The 12,171-nt window shown below is 42.5% G+C and overlaps 1 pseudogene across 1 annotated transcript; it reads left to right on the top strand.

Annotated features, from left to right (window-relative positions):
* The first annotated feature begins 2,984 nt into the window (after positions 1-2,984).
* Positions 2,985-12,010, top strand: LOC106565413 (citrate synthase, mitochondrial-like; annotated as a pseudogene). Its single transcript, XR_014379832.1, has 12 exons — positions 2,985-3,020; positions 3,121-3,225; positions 4,921-4,968; positions 5,620-5,727; positions 5,861-5,926; positions 6,599-6,730; positions 7,616-7,804; positions 7,971-8,171; positions 8,348-8,468; positions 8,716-8,807; positions 9,031-9,240; positions 9,578-12,010. The product of XR_014379832.1 is annotated as a citrate synthase, mitochondrial-like (transcript).
* The last annotated feature ends 161 nt before the right edge of the window (positions 12,011-12,171 follow it).

Raw genomic sequence — 12,171 nt, 5'->3', positions numbered from 1 at the left:
GGAGAGCTTTGTACGTGTCTGTGTGGAGTAAAGGTGGTAGAGTTTTTTTCCCCCTCTGGTTGCACATTTAACATGCTTGTAGAAATGAGGTAAAATGGATTTGTTTCCCTGCATTAAAGTCCCCGGCCACTAGGAGCGCTGCCTCTGGATGAGCATTTTCCTGTTTGCTTATGGTCGTATGCAGCTCATTGAGTGCGGTCTTAGTGCCAGCATCAGTCTGTGGTGGTATGTACAGCTATGAAAAATTCTGATAAACTAGGTAGATAGTGTGGTCTACAACTTATCATGAGATGCTCTACCTCAGGCGAGCAAAACCTCAAGCCTTCCTTAGATATCGTGCACCAGCTGTTGTTTACAAATAGACATAGACCGTATCTTAATAGAGGCTGTTCTGTCCTGCCGATACAGTGTATAACCCGCCAGCTGTATGTTATTCATGTCATCGTTCAGCCATGACTCTGTGAAACATAAGATATTACAGTTTTTAATGTCCAGTTGGTAGGATATACGTGCTTTTAGTTTGTCCATTTTATTATCGGTCCTCCTTTTCCTGTAGTACCGATGGCAAATTCAGATTAGCCACTCGTCGCCAGATCCTCACAAGGCACCCAGGGGCGGAAATCCCGGGGGGGACACGACCCACCCATCCTGGGAAAAATATGATTTGTCCCCCCCCAATATATCACTGAAACATAACCATGTAATTTAAATAATATTAATAATATGCAATGAAAGCAATTGTGCTGATTATAGACACTTAATAGCGCGTTTTTAAGTTTCAAAAGATTGCGACCCCCCCCCACCCTTTGCCTCACAATGGTTTGATCCACTGCCAGTTCCTTAGTTGGCAAGGTAACAGAGGGGTGGTATCCACTGTCTGAAAGGAACTCAATGAACGTAACTGACGAGGTTAATCCAGTCAATCGCGCACACACACTAGCTGAATATGCAGAGCTAGCGGGCAAATATTAACTATTAAGCTAGCTAGTAATTATTCCATTTATGTGGCCTCGTCAAAGATGGAATCTTTGCTATCGTCAATTTATTCCAAGATCAGCATGCAGATGATGTAAGTTAGTGCTTCAAAGTCCCTGTGATAAGGTTAGCGATAAACTGGAGTCCAAACTGAACAGAACTACACTCTCTTCTACCATTGTCTTAAATATATTTAATGGTCTCGTTGCAAAAGCTGAATTGTCGCAAGGGAACTTTTATTTATTTATTTTATTTCACCTTTATTTAACCCGGGTAGCAAAGATTATAGCAAACACCACTGAAACGGAATTGGTGCTCGCTAGCTTTGCAAATTCAGCTATTGTTGGAAGCCAGCCAGCCAATATGAAACAAACTATTAAAATTACAAAAGGTTGCAGCATATGTTGTGTAAATGGTGAACTCATACAGCTGTCAACTCTTGTCATTGTAATCCGTTTCACATTTGCTAGCTACCTTTTAGATCGAAGCCCAAATAGAATGATAAAAGTTAAGATGATAGAAGCCCATCTCCTACTGTAAATAACCTACACACTGTGTGTGTGTAGCCAGCCAGCCAGCCAGGTAGAAAAATGGCAGAAAAATAAAAGATGGACATCAGAGTATTTTTCAGTACACCAAAACGCAAAGTAAGAACCCTAGTAGCCTAATATCTCAAATACTAGTTGATAAAATGTTCATAAGAAAGAAATGAAATTCTAATGGAAATGTTTCACAATGATGTCATTAGGCAGAGCAGGCAACAGATGGCACACAGACAGCAGAGTTGGGGACAGATATGCAGGGACAGACTGGCAGAGACAGGGAGTCTCAGGTAAGTTTGTTGAGTCTTTGTTTGGCAACATTATGAAAGGTTCTCAATTTTTTTGACTTGTAAAATAGGAACATAATTGGAAAATGCCATGGATACCCCCACTCTCAACTTAAACTGGTGACTGAACTAAGATTTGTTAAAGGCAATGGTATTGCTGTTGTGATTAGTTGTGTAGTTTTGGGTACCGGTAGTTAGGAGTACGGCAAACACCTTATTTCTTTGGTTCCTCAATATACATTTACCATATTACAATGTAGGCTATGGTAGGCTATGTGTTACAGCACTACTTTTGGTGTCCCCCTCTGGAATTGCTCTTGAGAAAATTTCATGTAATTGTCCCCTCCAAAGTTGATATCAGATTTTCGCCCCTGAAGTCACCCCAATCTCCTTCCGAGAAACCTGCATCTCTTTCTCCTGCAATTGATGGGGATGAGGGCCTGCTCGTGTGTCTGGAGTAAATCCCTCGTCGGAATCATTTAAGAAAAGTTATTTGCCCAGTTCAAGGTGAGTAATCGTTGATCTGATGTCCAGAAGCTCTTTTCGGTCATAAGAGATGGTAGCAGCAACATTATGTAGAAAATAAGTTACAAACATTGCGAATAAAAAGAAAATAGAACGGTTGGTTAATAGCCCATAAAACGGCAGCCATCCCCTCCGGTTCCATCCCGAGCTGTGCAAAGGTGATGTGTTTTAGTGTTGCATTACACACGTTTGTATGAAGAGCAGACTACTGTACTATCAGATAATGCTCACGCAGTTAAGCCATTGTGTTTATTTGCATGTTACACTAACAAAATAACAATCATGTCTGTAAAGACCACACTATTTTGGCAACCTAATTTAAAATCTTTGATGCTTGATTCAGACACGCCTACCAACACGGGCATATTATGGCCAAAAACAGTACAGTATGAATATTGGCTAAACCTGCTTCTCCAATAAAAATCCCCGATCACGCTTGTAGACGATGACATGGCGACATTGGCTAGCTAAATTTATGAGTAGAAATACGTCATCGGGTCCGGTAGTCTCGCGCCGAACTGCGCATGTGCTTGTCAAATCAAAGGCACTCCTTCCGTATAAAATTGTTTTTGCCGAAAATGTAAACGTATCAGTTTGTCACTTTCACGGAGTTGGAATAGTAACATGTTACACTAAAGAAATTGGTTCGGAAGTCATGCGATGTTGCGCCTCTGGGTTTAGAAACTTTATGGTTTGTTCGTCACCGAAATCCCAGCCAATCCCCTTTGTAGGCCTGTTCATCTCTCAACCTTCACCTATCAAACTCAGTAGGGGCACTGTCAATGAGGTAGCAGTACAGTAGGATAATATTTATACACCAAGACAAACCCCTCACCTCCACCATATCCCTACTGTCCGCCTGCAGGTGTTCCCCGAAGCTCTTGCATTCAACAAAGGTAAAGCCGTTAGCTAAAGGAGATGCTATCTATTTGGGGGCGCTGCATTGTCCCCATGTCATAGATGGTATGCTAAAAGGTTGGCTAGCCACTTTCCCAATCAGAACCAAATGTGAAGCTAGCTCGTTACCTAAATAATGAAGGCCTTAGCTAACCCTGTAGTGATGTCTGTTGTATTTAGTTAACGTTAGGCAGCTACTAATTTTTATCCGGTAGATTTGTCCTAGAGTTGAAGCACAAGTATACAAACATAAGGAAGTTAACCAAATCTAACATTTTCTCTGTAGCCTTACCTAGCTAGAACAAGTTTAGCATTCAGCCAAATCCAACATAGGATTGTTATTAGCTAGCTGGTTTAGCCAATGGCTAACTATTGGTAATTGTAACATATGTTATTTACATTGTAAACGAGTAGCCACTAGTTAACAAAGCTAGCCAGCTAAACTATGTAACCAACTATGCTAACGTTACTATTAAATATATTGGTTGTCTGTACTAGTACCTAGCTATTATTCTGCCATCTGTGTAGCTAGCTAGTTACCGACTTTGCTAGCCCTAGCTCAAAGGCTGGAGCTTCGTACCTAACTAGCTAACGTTATATAGCCATCCCCCTTTCTCCATTTGAGTTTAATGAGATTTGTCCCAGTTTGTCAAATAACATCTAGTTAATAGTGTATCGTCCTCAAGTGGGCCTTCACTACCTTGATATTGTCCCATGGACTCAGGAGCCAGACTCGGAGTCGATCAGAGACCGGCTAGCAAACTTTAGTTGCTGTAGGCTACTGCATGTTTCAGGCAAAGACAAAGTTCCCAGATGGACGTACTGCCAAATTCTCTAAAACATCGGTGGCGGCTTATGGTAGAGAAATTAACATTCAAATATCTGGCAACAGCTCTGGTGGACATTCCTGCAGCCAGCATACCAATTGCACGCTCCCTCAACTTGAGACATCTGTGGCATTGTATTGTGGGACACAGAAGCTCATTGCACAAGGTGCACCTGTGTAATGATCATACTGTTTAATCAGCTTCTTGATATGCCCCACCTGTCAGGTGGTTCATGGCATAGGAGAAATGCTCACTAACAGGGATATAAGCAAATTGTGCACACAATTTGTGAGAAATAAATATTCTTTGCGTATGAAAATTTCAGGGATCTTTTATTTCAGGTTATGAAACATGAGACCACAACTTTACATGTTGTGTGTTATGTTTTTGTTCAGTGTATTTGTATCTGTCAAGGTCAGATCTGTGGATTCTGACTTGAGTTAAAAAAATATTCATTTTTAAGGTTTTACTCTACAGTATGCTGTGTCCTTATGCCCTTCTTAAAAAACACTTAGAACATGGATGATCTTCACTCTGCTGTGAGCAAGGAGTTAATTAAAACATTGTTCAATCAGTCATGTTAGAATACCTGTAAATGTCTATCATTCACAATTGTCTGTTTATTATCCTTTATCGTGGAGCTCAAGCTTCAGTCTCTCTTGCAGTGATGAGGTAGGCTAGGTCATCGTAAGGGATACTTTGCAGCGCATTGTGGCTTGCTGATGTTTTAAAGTGAGGACTAAAGCCCCTCTGAATAGTTGAAACTTGAAGCCTTTCTATGCTGACTTTCTGTCCATGTAATGTGTCAGACACTCAACCTTGTTTGACTGATTGCCTCTCTCCTGACACAGTCCTTGTGCCTTTCAGAATGTAGCATGTCTCATCGTGTCTTCCAGAAACGCCACTACATCAACAGTAAGAACTCTGGCTGGACCTCCTTCATTTTTCAATTTGATTTAGGCTACACGTATGCTTTTTACCTTGCAATGCTGTGATGGGGTCATTTTGAACTAATAATAATATCTATTTTATATACCACTTTTCAGTTGCTTTAAAAACAAAACACTTTAACAAATGTAGGGATCTGGCGGTTCTTGGGCAATGCTCTTAGATGATAGGTGATGACAGGCAGTTCAGAAAGGTAGTATCTTGAGGAGGGAGCGTAAATGGTACAGCCAGGCAGGGAGGTAGAGACATCTGACACAGGCTACGGAGCTCTTCGTCGGGCACCTCGTCCTCTTCGATAGTACTGAAATGTTGCACCCACCTGGTTGATGCTTCGGTGACTGTAAAAGCACCAGTAAGAGCACCACACCATTGGTTCAGAAAAAGCCCCCTATGAAGCGAGCCTCTGCATCCCCTCACACTGCAGTCCACTTCTTTCTAGGAACTGGGGCAGGGGGCCAGAAATCTGAGGCTGTTGATCTGATGTTGCTGCATCATTCAAATCATTTAGCTAGCCATAATCAGTCCTGCAAACTGGGTGGCCCTAATTAAAGAGAGCTTTTTTAAATTTATTTATTTATGTCGTCTTTCTATATGTGATTTTTTTTGTTGTTGTTGTAGAACCTGAGAGATGTGCTCTCGAATCTTGTCCCTAAAGAACAGAGTAGGATTAAGAACTTCAAAACGCAGTATGGTAAGACCAACATCGGCTTGATCTCTGTGGATATGGTACGTTCAGCTCACCTGTCATTTGTAAATGTTCTAGTACCCTTTTCAGTGCCAGTTGTAGTGTGAAATATGGTAGCTGTGGATATTAACAATGCCTAAGCAGAATTGTGTGTGTGTGCCCTTGTCTTTACAGATCTACGGTGGGATGAGAGGTATGAAGGGCCTGGTGTATGAGACCTCAGTGCTGGATGCAGATGAGGTGAGTTGGTCTGTGCAGGGCAAGAGGACTGAATGCAAAGTATCGGGTAGGGGGATAGATTGGGCGTTTTTGCCTCTTTTCTATTGCTTGTTGGTATCTTTGATGGCTTCATTTTGCCTAGATAATAGATTGTTTAAACAGTCTAGATAATGAAAAAAAGAGAGGCATGTCCTTCGCTTTATTTTTTTAGAGAAGTCCCATGTCTGAGGCTGTGCTGAAGAGAATAGCTTTGAAACAGATTGATTTCAATGCTTGCTCAGTACTCCCCTGAGAGAGATGGCAGTATGCAAATGGTTTGGATAGTGCTGATAGTACTCAAAACCCTCCTGTTTCTGATGCTTGAAGCTAGACAACTACCAACTTAAATAGTGAATTGAGATTCTAAATGGTTTTCTTTGGTGAGCTTTGTTTTTCAAGTCCCACCATATTCATCAGCTTATATTAGCTGAAAATAAGAAGGGTGTAATTTCTCAGCCAGTTCAGCATCACTTATGGAGATTGGCTTAAGTCATAACACTCATGTGACATGGCGCCTATGGGCTATGTAATATCAATATAGGGAGTGGGATCAAAGGTATTTCATAAAGACTTATGGTAGAATTATGTAGATACCTATTTATGGCAACTATTACTACTAAATTATTACTACTCTTTAAAAAAATAAAATAAAAGGGCATTTGTTTCTGTGGCTACAGCATTCCGGAGTGCCAGCAACTGTTGCCCAAGGCTCCAGGACGTGCCGAGCCCCTGCCTGAAGGTCTGTTCTGGCTGCTGGTGACAGGCCAGGTGCCCACAGAGGAACAGGTGAGTGTTAGCTTGGTAATGCATTATGGAGCGAGAGTATGGCACAGCAGCTTCGCATTAGGTCTAGTTAGCTTCTTCATTTATGATACAACAATAATGGTACAGAACACAGACAACGATGTACATATTCAATGAAAAGGGTTGACCCATAAACCACAACATAAAGCTTTACAACAGACGATAACTTTTTGAAATTATTGAATATTAAAACATACAATCTACCTGCAGTAAAGCCGCTCAACATTTACATTACATTCAGTCATCTTTTATTTAATTTTTTTATTTTACCGTTATTTTACCAGGTAAGTTGACTGAGAACACATTCTCATTTACAGCAACGACCTGGGGAATAGTTTCAGGGGATAGGAGGGGGATGAATGAGCCAATTGTAAGCTGGGGATGATTAGGTGGCCGTAATGGTATGAGGGCCAGATTGGGAATTTAGCCAGGACATCGGGGTTAACACCCCTACTCTTACGATAAGTGCAATGGGATCTTTAATGACCTCAGAGAGTCAGGACACCCGTTTAACGTCCCATCCGAAAGACGGCACCCTACACAGGGCAGTGTCCCCAATCACAGCCCTAGCAGACTCCCATCCAGACCGACCCACAGGAGCAACCAGGGTCAAGCGCCCGGCCCAAGGGCACGTGGACAGATCTCCCACCAAGTCAAATCGGGGACCAGATGATAGCTTTTGATCCTGTTTATCTGTGGGAGCAGGTTTGCTTCTATTTTGGTTTAATGACATCGGATGATCATTTGCATAGAAAACTATATTCAGTGGCCCCCTTTGTGATTGTAAGGCCTTAAACCATTACGTTTGGTGTGAATAGTTTGACCAATTACCCTATTGCTGATTCTGTGTATTGTATTTGTCCCCAGGTGAACTGGCTGTCCAAGGAGTGGGCCAAGCGTGCAGCTCTTCCCTCCCACGTGGTCACCATGCTGGATAACTTCCCCACCAACCTCCACCCCATGTCTCAGTTCAGCGCTGCCATCACAGCTCTGAACAGCGAGAGCAGCTTCGCCCGGGCCTACTCCGAGGGAGTCAACAAAGCCAAGTACTGGGAGGTGAGCTCAGGAAACATTGAAGAATGGCACATGCCATTGTGGGAAATCATGTTGCTCAGTAGAACGAAATGTAGTAAAAGTTTTAATCAACTGAACGCGTCCCAGTTGTAATACAATCTATTGAAAGAGTGATTTTGTCCGAATAGAAAATGGTTTCTTCTCTCAGTTTGTCTATGAAGACTCCATGGATCTTATCACGAAGCTGCCTTGCGTGGCGGCCAAGATTTACCGCAACCTTTAAAAGCGAGGGAAGCAGCATCGGTGCCATTGACTCCAGTCTGGACTGGTCCCAGAACTTTACCAACATGTTGGACTACAGCGATGCCACGTTCACCGAGCTCATGCGCCTGTACCTCACCATTCACAGGTCAGTTTTATAGAGAATGCTACTTCATTCATAATGATGTAGTTTATCGTCCATTAGTCTGCACCTTGTTAACGTTTGGGTGTGCATATTCAGCTCCTGCTCCGTCATTGCATCAGTGCAGTTATGTGGTTGCATCACTCATTCATTCACACACTTCCCTTTCTCCTTTGCTACAGTGACCATGAGGGTGGTAACGTGCCCAGCCACTTGGTGGGCAGTGCCCTGTCTGACCCCTACCTCTCCTTCAGCGCAGCTATGAACGGTCTGGCTGGACCCCTTCACGGATTGGCTAACCAGGTGTGTACGGGTGCTAATGTCCAAGTTAACATCCAACCTACTACTGCTCATAATACTGTGATTTAAAGCAATGCTAATCATAATTGCTTAGAAATAGCACAGTTTCTGTTATTGTGATTGTTAACTTAATGGCGAGATGGGAGCAATATGAAACTATAACAGCAGTCGTGATAATGGCGAATGAGAGCAGTGATTTGACTAGGTTGGAGTGAGCCCCTGCCTGACCTCTGACCTGCTCCTCTTGTAGGAGGTGCTGGTGTGGCTGACAGCACTGCGGGAGGAGAGGTGTCTGACGAGGCCATGAGAGACTACATCTGGAACACCCTCAAGTCTGGAAGGGTGAGTGGACTGGTCTGGTCTGGAGGGCAGGCCAAGTTGGATCAATGAGGGGGATGAGTCAACGACAGGAAACCCAAGGGACACTTTTCCATCTCTACATAAAAGTGAAGTGAACAGGTGCACAAAAGAAAAGACACATTTACATTTGAGGAATAAGGGGAATGATATGTAACCTTAGAAAGAGATTCAACCTACCTTTTTGGCCTTCTGTTTGTGTTCGCAGGTGGTTCCAGGCTACGGCCACGCTGTCCTGACGAAGACAGACCCCAGGTACACCTGCCAGCAGGAGTTTGCCTTCAAGCACTTGCCCCGTGACCCCATGTTCAAGCTGGTGCACCAACTCTACAAGATCGTGCCCAACATGCTGCTGGAGCAGGGCAAGGCCAAGAACCCCTGGCCCAACGTGGACGCCCACAGTGGAGTGCTTCTGCAGGTGTGCAGGAGGATAGGACAAACCTATTGGAGTACACTTCCTACTGATTGGGAGGGACACAGGGTGATGGTTACACCTCTCTTGAAGGGGTGAAGAAAAACGTACAATGTCAAATTTCAGCTTATTTTCTTAGTTTGTTCCAGCCTAGTGAACTGTCAAAGCCATATATATATATATATAAAGCATCTAGCCTCTCTCCTACTTTACTTTACCTGTCCCTTACCTTCCTGCAAAGCCCTTATAGATATCACATACATTTGGGTGTACTATAATTAAGCCTTCCCCTGTGCTGTGAAATTAACTCTCCATCTCATCTCTCTCTCTTTTGTCCTAACAGTTCTACAGCATGACAGAGATTAACTACTACACGGTGCTGTTCGGCGTGTCCCGAGCGTGCTGGCCCAGCTGATTTGGAGCCGAGCCCTGGGCTTCCCCCTGGAGCGCCCCAAGTCCATGAGCACAAACGGACTCATGACCCTGGTGGGGGCCAACAATTCCGGGTAAAGATGAAGTATCAAAGGAAGAGGGGAGGAAAACAAAGAAGAACAAAAGGGAGAGGAAGAGGGTAGGGGAATGCATAAGATGCAGTACACTTATGAAAAGAAGGGGCTTTGCTGGATTTAGTTGGTTCATGTCAGTGACACTAATGTCTGGTGTACACCACACGACTTTCAAATATCGCTGAGCCTCTCGCATTAAAACCACTGTCATTCCTGTAGTTTTCTGTCTTGCCAACGTAGTGGTACTCATGACACTAAATGATGTGTCACACACGACAAGATTCTTCATTTGGTCGTAAGGATTCTCGATACCACGCTGTCTCGCGAAAACAATGTGATGTGATGTGATTTGATTGTGCAGCTAGAACGAGCTGTGGGCCAAAGAGCCTCAAAACATTTTGTTAGACATTCACGCTTGCCATAGAGTTAAAATATTTAACCAATACATTTTGAATTAAACATTGAACTACAGAGCTATAATATTTAACCAATACATTTTGAATTAAATACCATTGTGAACTTCAGAGCTGTACTGATTTGACACTAACTTTGGTTAAAGGGAAGTACAAACGTAGGCTAGTAGTCATCGCTCCTGTTCGAGAGTCAGTCTACACATTCTGATGAGATACAACGTCATCATCTCACTGGCTTCTCTGGTGAGCTCTCATTGGCTGTTGCTGATCACAGTTCTCAAAACGTGTCGTTGCACATCTCACACTACAAGAGCATGGCAGATTTTGTGCTGATAAAATCAAACGTTTGAAAATATCAGGATGACTCAGACAGGATCGGTAGCCCTCAGATTGCGTCTCTGGCCCGCTCACATTATACGAGCGTCAGTAACGGCCGTGCACCCTGACTAGGCAACGACTTGGGAATTTTGTCTCCGATCTCAAACTTGTCTGGGACAGGTAAATCGGGCCAAAATCATGCAGTGTACGCCTGGCTTATGGTAATATTTTTTTATTTTGTGAGACTGAGCCATGCTAGTTGAGTCTTATATATTTAAGCTGACCTGGTTTTGTAAAGAACTCAAAATATCATGTCAATTTTTCAGTTGTAGAATCTGGGGCACTTGCATTGTCAGACAGAATTTTCCAAAATAACAAAACAAAAGACAACACTCCACGGCAGGCACGGTCCTTCTGTAATATAACCACAGAAGAATATGTACAGTCTGCAAATGACCAGGGTCTGTAGGTTCGTAATAGGATACTGCTACCCCTTTCATCAATGATTGATGTCACACCACTATAAATCAAGGCCAAGTTAACTTATTACCCAATTTTTTGCCAGTGTTCGCCAAACCCATTCTGGTAAACGGAATACTATGCAGGTTGCTTTGTACAGTGCTTCACAAATAGCTCTGTTCTATTGGGAAGGGAGGTTGTTTTGAAAACTGATCAGGGTAAGAAGACAGCACTGTTTTCCATTTTATTTGAAATCTACCCGAGCTGAAAGGGTTGAATTAAAAAAATATATATATATTGTGTTATATCAGACTTGGGGGTAATCTTTTTTGTAGAGTTTTTCTTCAAGACCTGAGGGCAACTTTTAAAAACATCAGTGGAACATTTCCTTCTAGTCAGAAAAATGAATGTAATTTGAGAGCTTGCTAGCATTGACTAAATAGTACGCGTGACACATTAATATTGGTGTCTCAGTCGATGCGCTATTAGAATGTTTTGTAAATGTTTGTTTTAGAAAGTCTGCTGGTCCAACTGTAATGTCTCATCTTGCAAGTACACATCTGAAACGCCATACCAACTAACATTAAATAAGAATTTGTTCAACTGACTTGCTTAGTTAAAGGTTAAATAAAAAAAAAAAAAAAAAAATTGTGTTCAACTGGATTGTTGTTAAGGTACAGATTTTAAGGTTGCTCTCAGGTCTAGTGGGTGGGGGGAGGGCTTGTGTTTGTAATAGTCTGTTTCAATGCAGACCATATCCAATACACTCCAATTGGGCACAACACCGACAGTACCCTCCTGGCTATTCATTTAATTTGTTTTCAAACAGCCCCCTCACACTGTCTACCCCCAGTAGTGTATTTCCCAAATAGTATATGTATTTTAGGGTTTAAAAGTTTGTCCTGTTCCTGTATTTGATCCTGTTCTAACCAAACCTTGGGTTATTCTGGTTTAAAGATAAATACATCTTATGTGAGATCATTGTGAAGTGGAGAAATCTGAACTTTATTTTCTAGCAGAGCTGGATGTGGGAGAGAAAATGGATAACAATTTTAAATAAAAGGCAAATGTTAACAATTACTCTTCTCTCGAATTCTGATTTTTATTGCCGTCTGTTTATGGAGATGTTGTTGCACATTCTTTACCTGAATGCATTTACAGAAGGTGTGGTCATAACGGGTTCCCACAGAACAGTCATGTTATTCTGTGCCGGCATTGTATGGTACGTATGTGTTGGCTGG

This window comes from Salmo salar, chromosome 12, assembly GCF_965601325.2.
Source record: "Salmo salar chromosome 12, fSalSal1, whole genome shotgun sequence".
Classification (NCBI taxonomy): Eukaryota; Metazoa; Chordata; class Actinopteri; order Salmoniformes; family Salmonidae; genus Salmo; species Salmo salar.
This window is presented reverse-complemented; position numbering and strand designations above follow the sequence as displayed.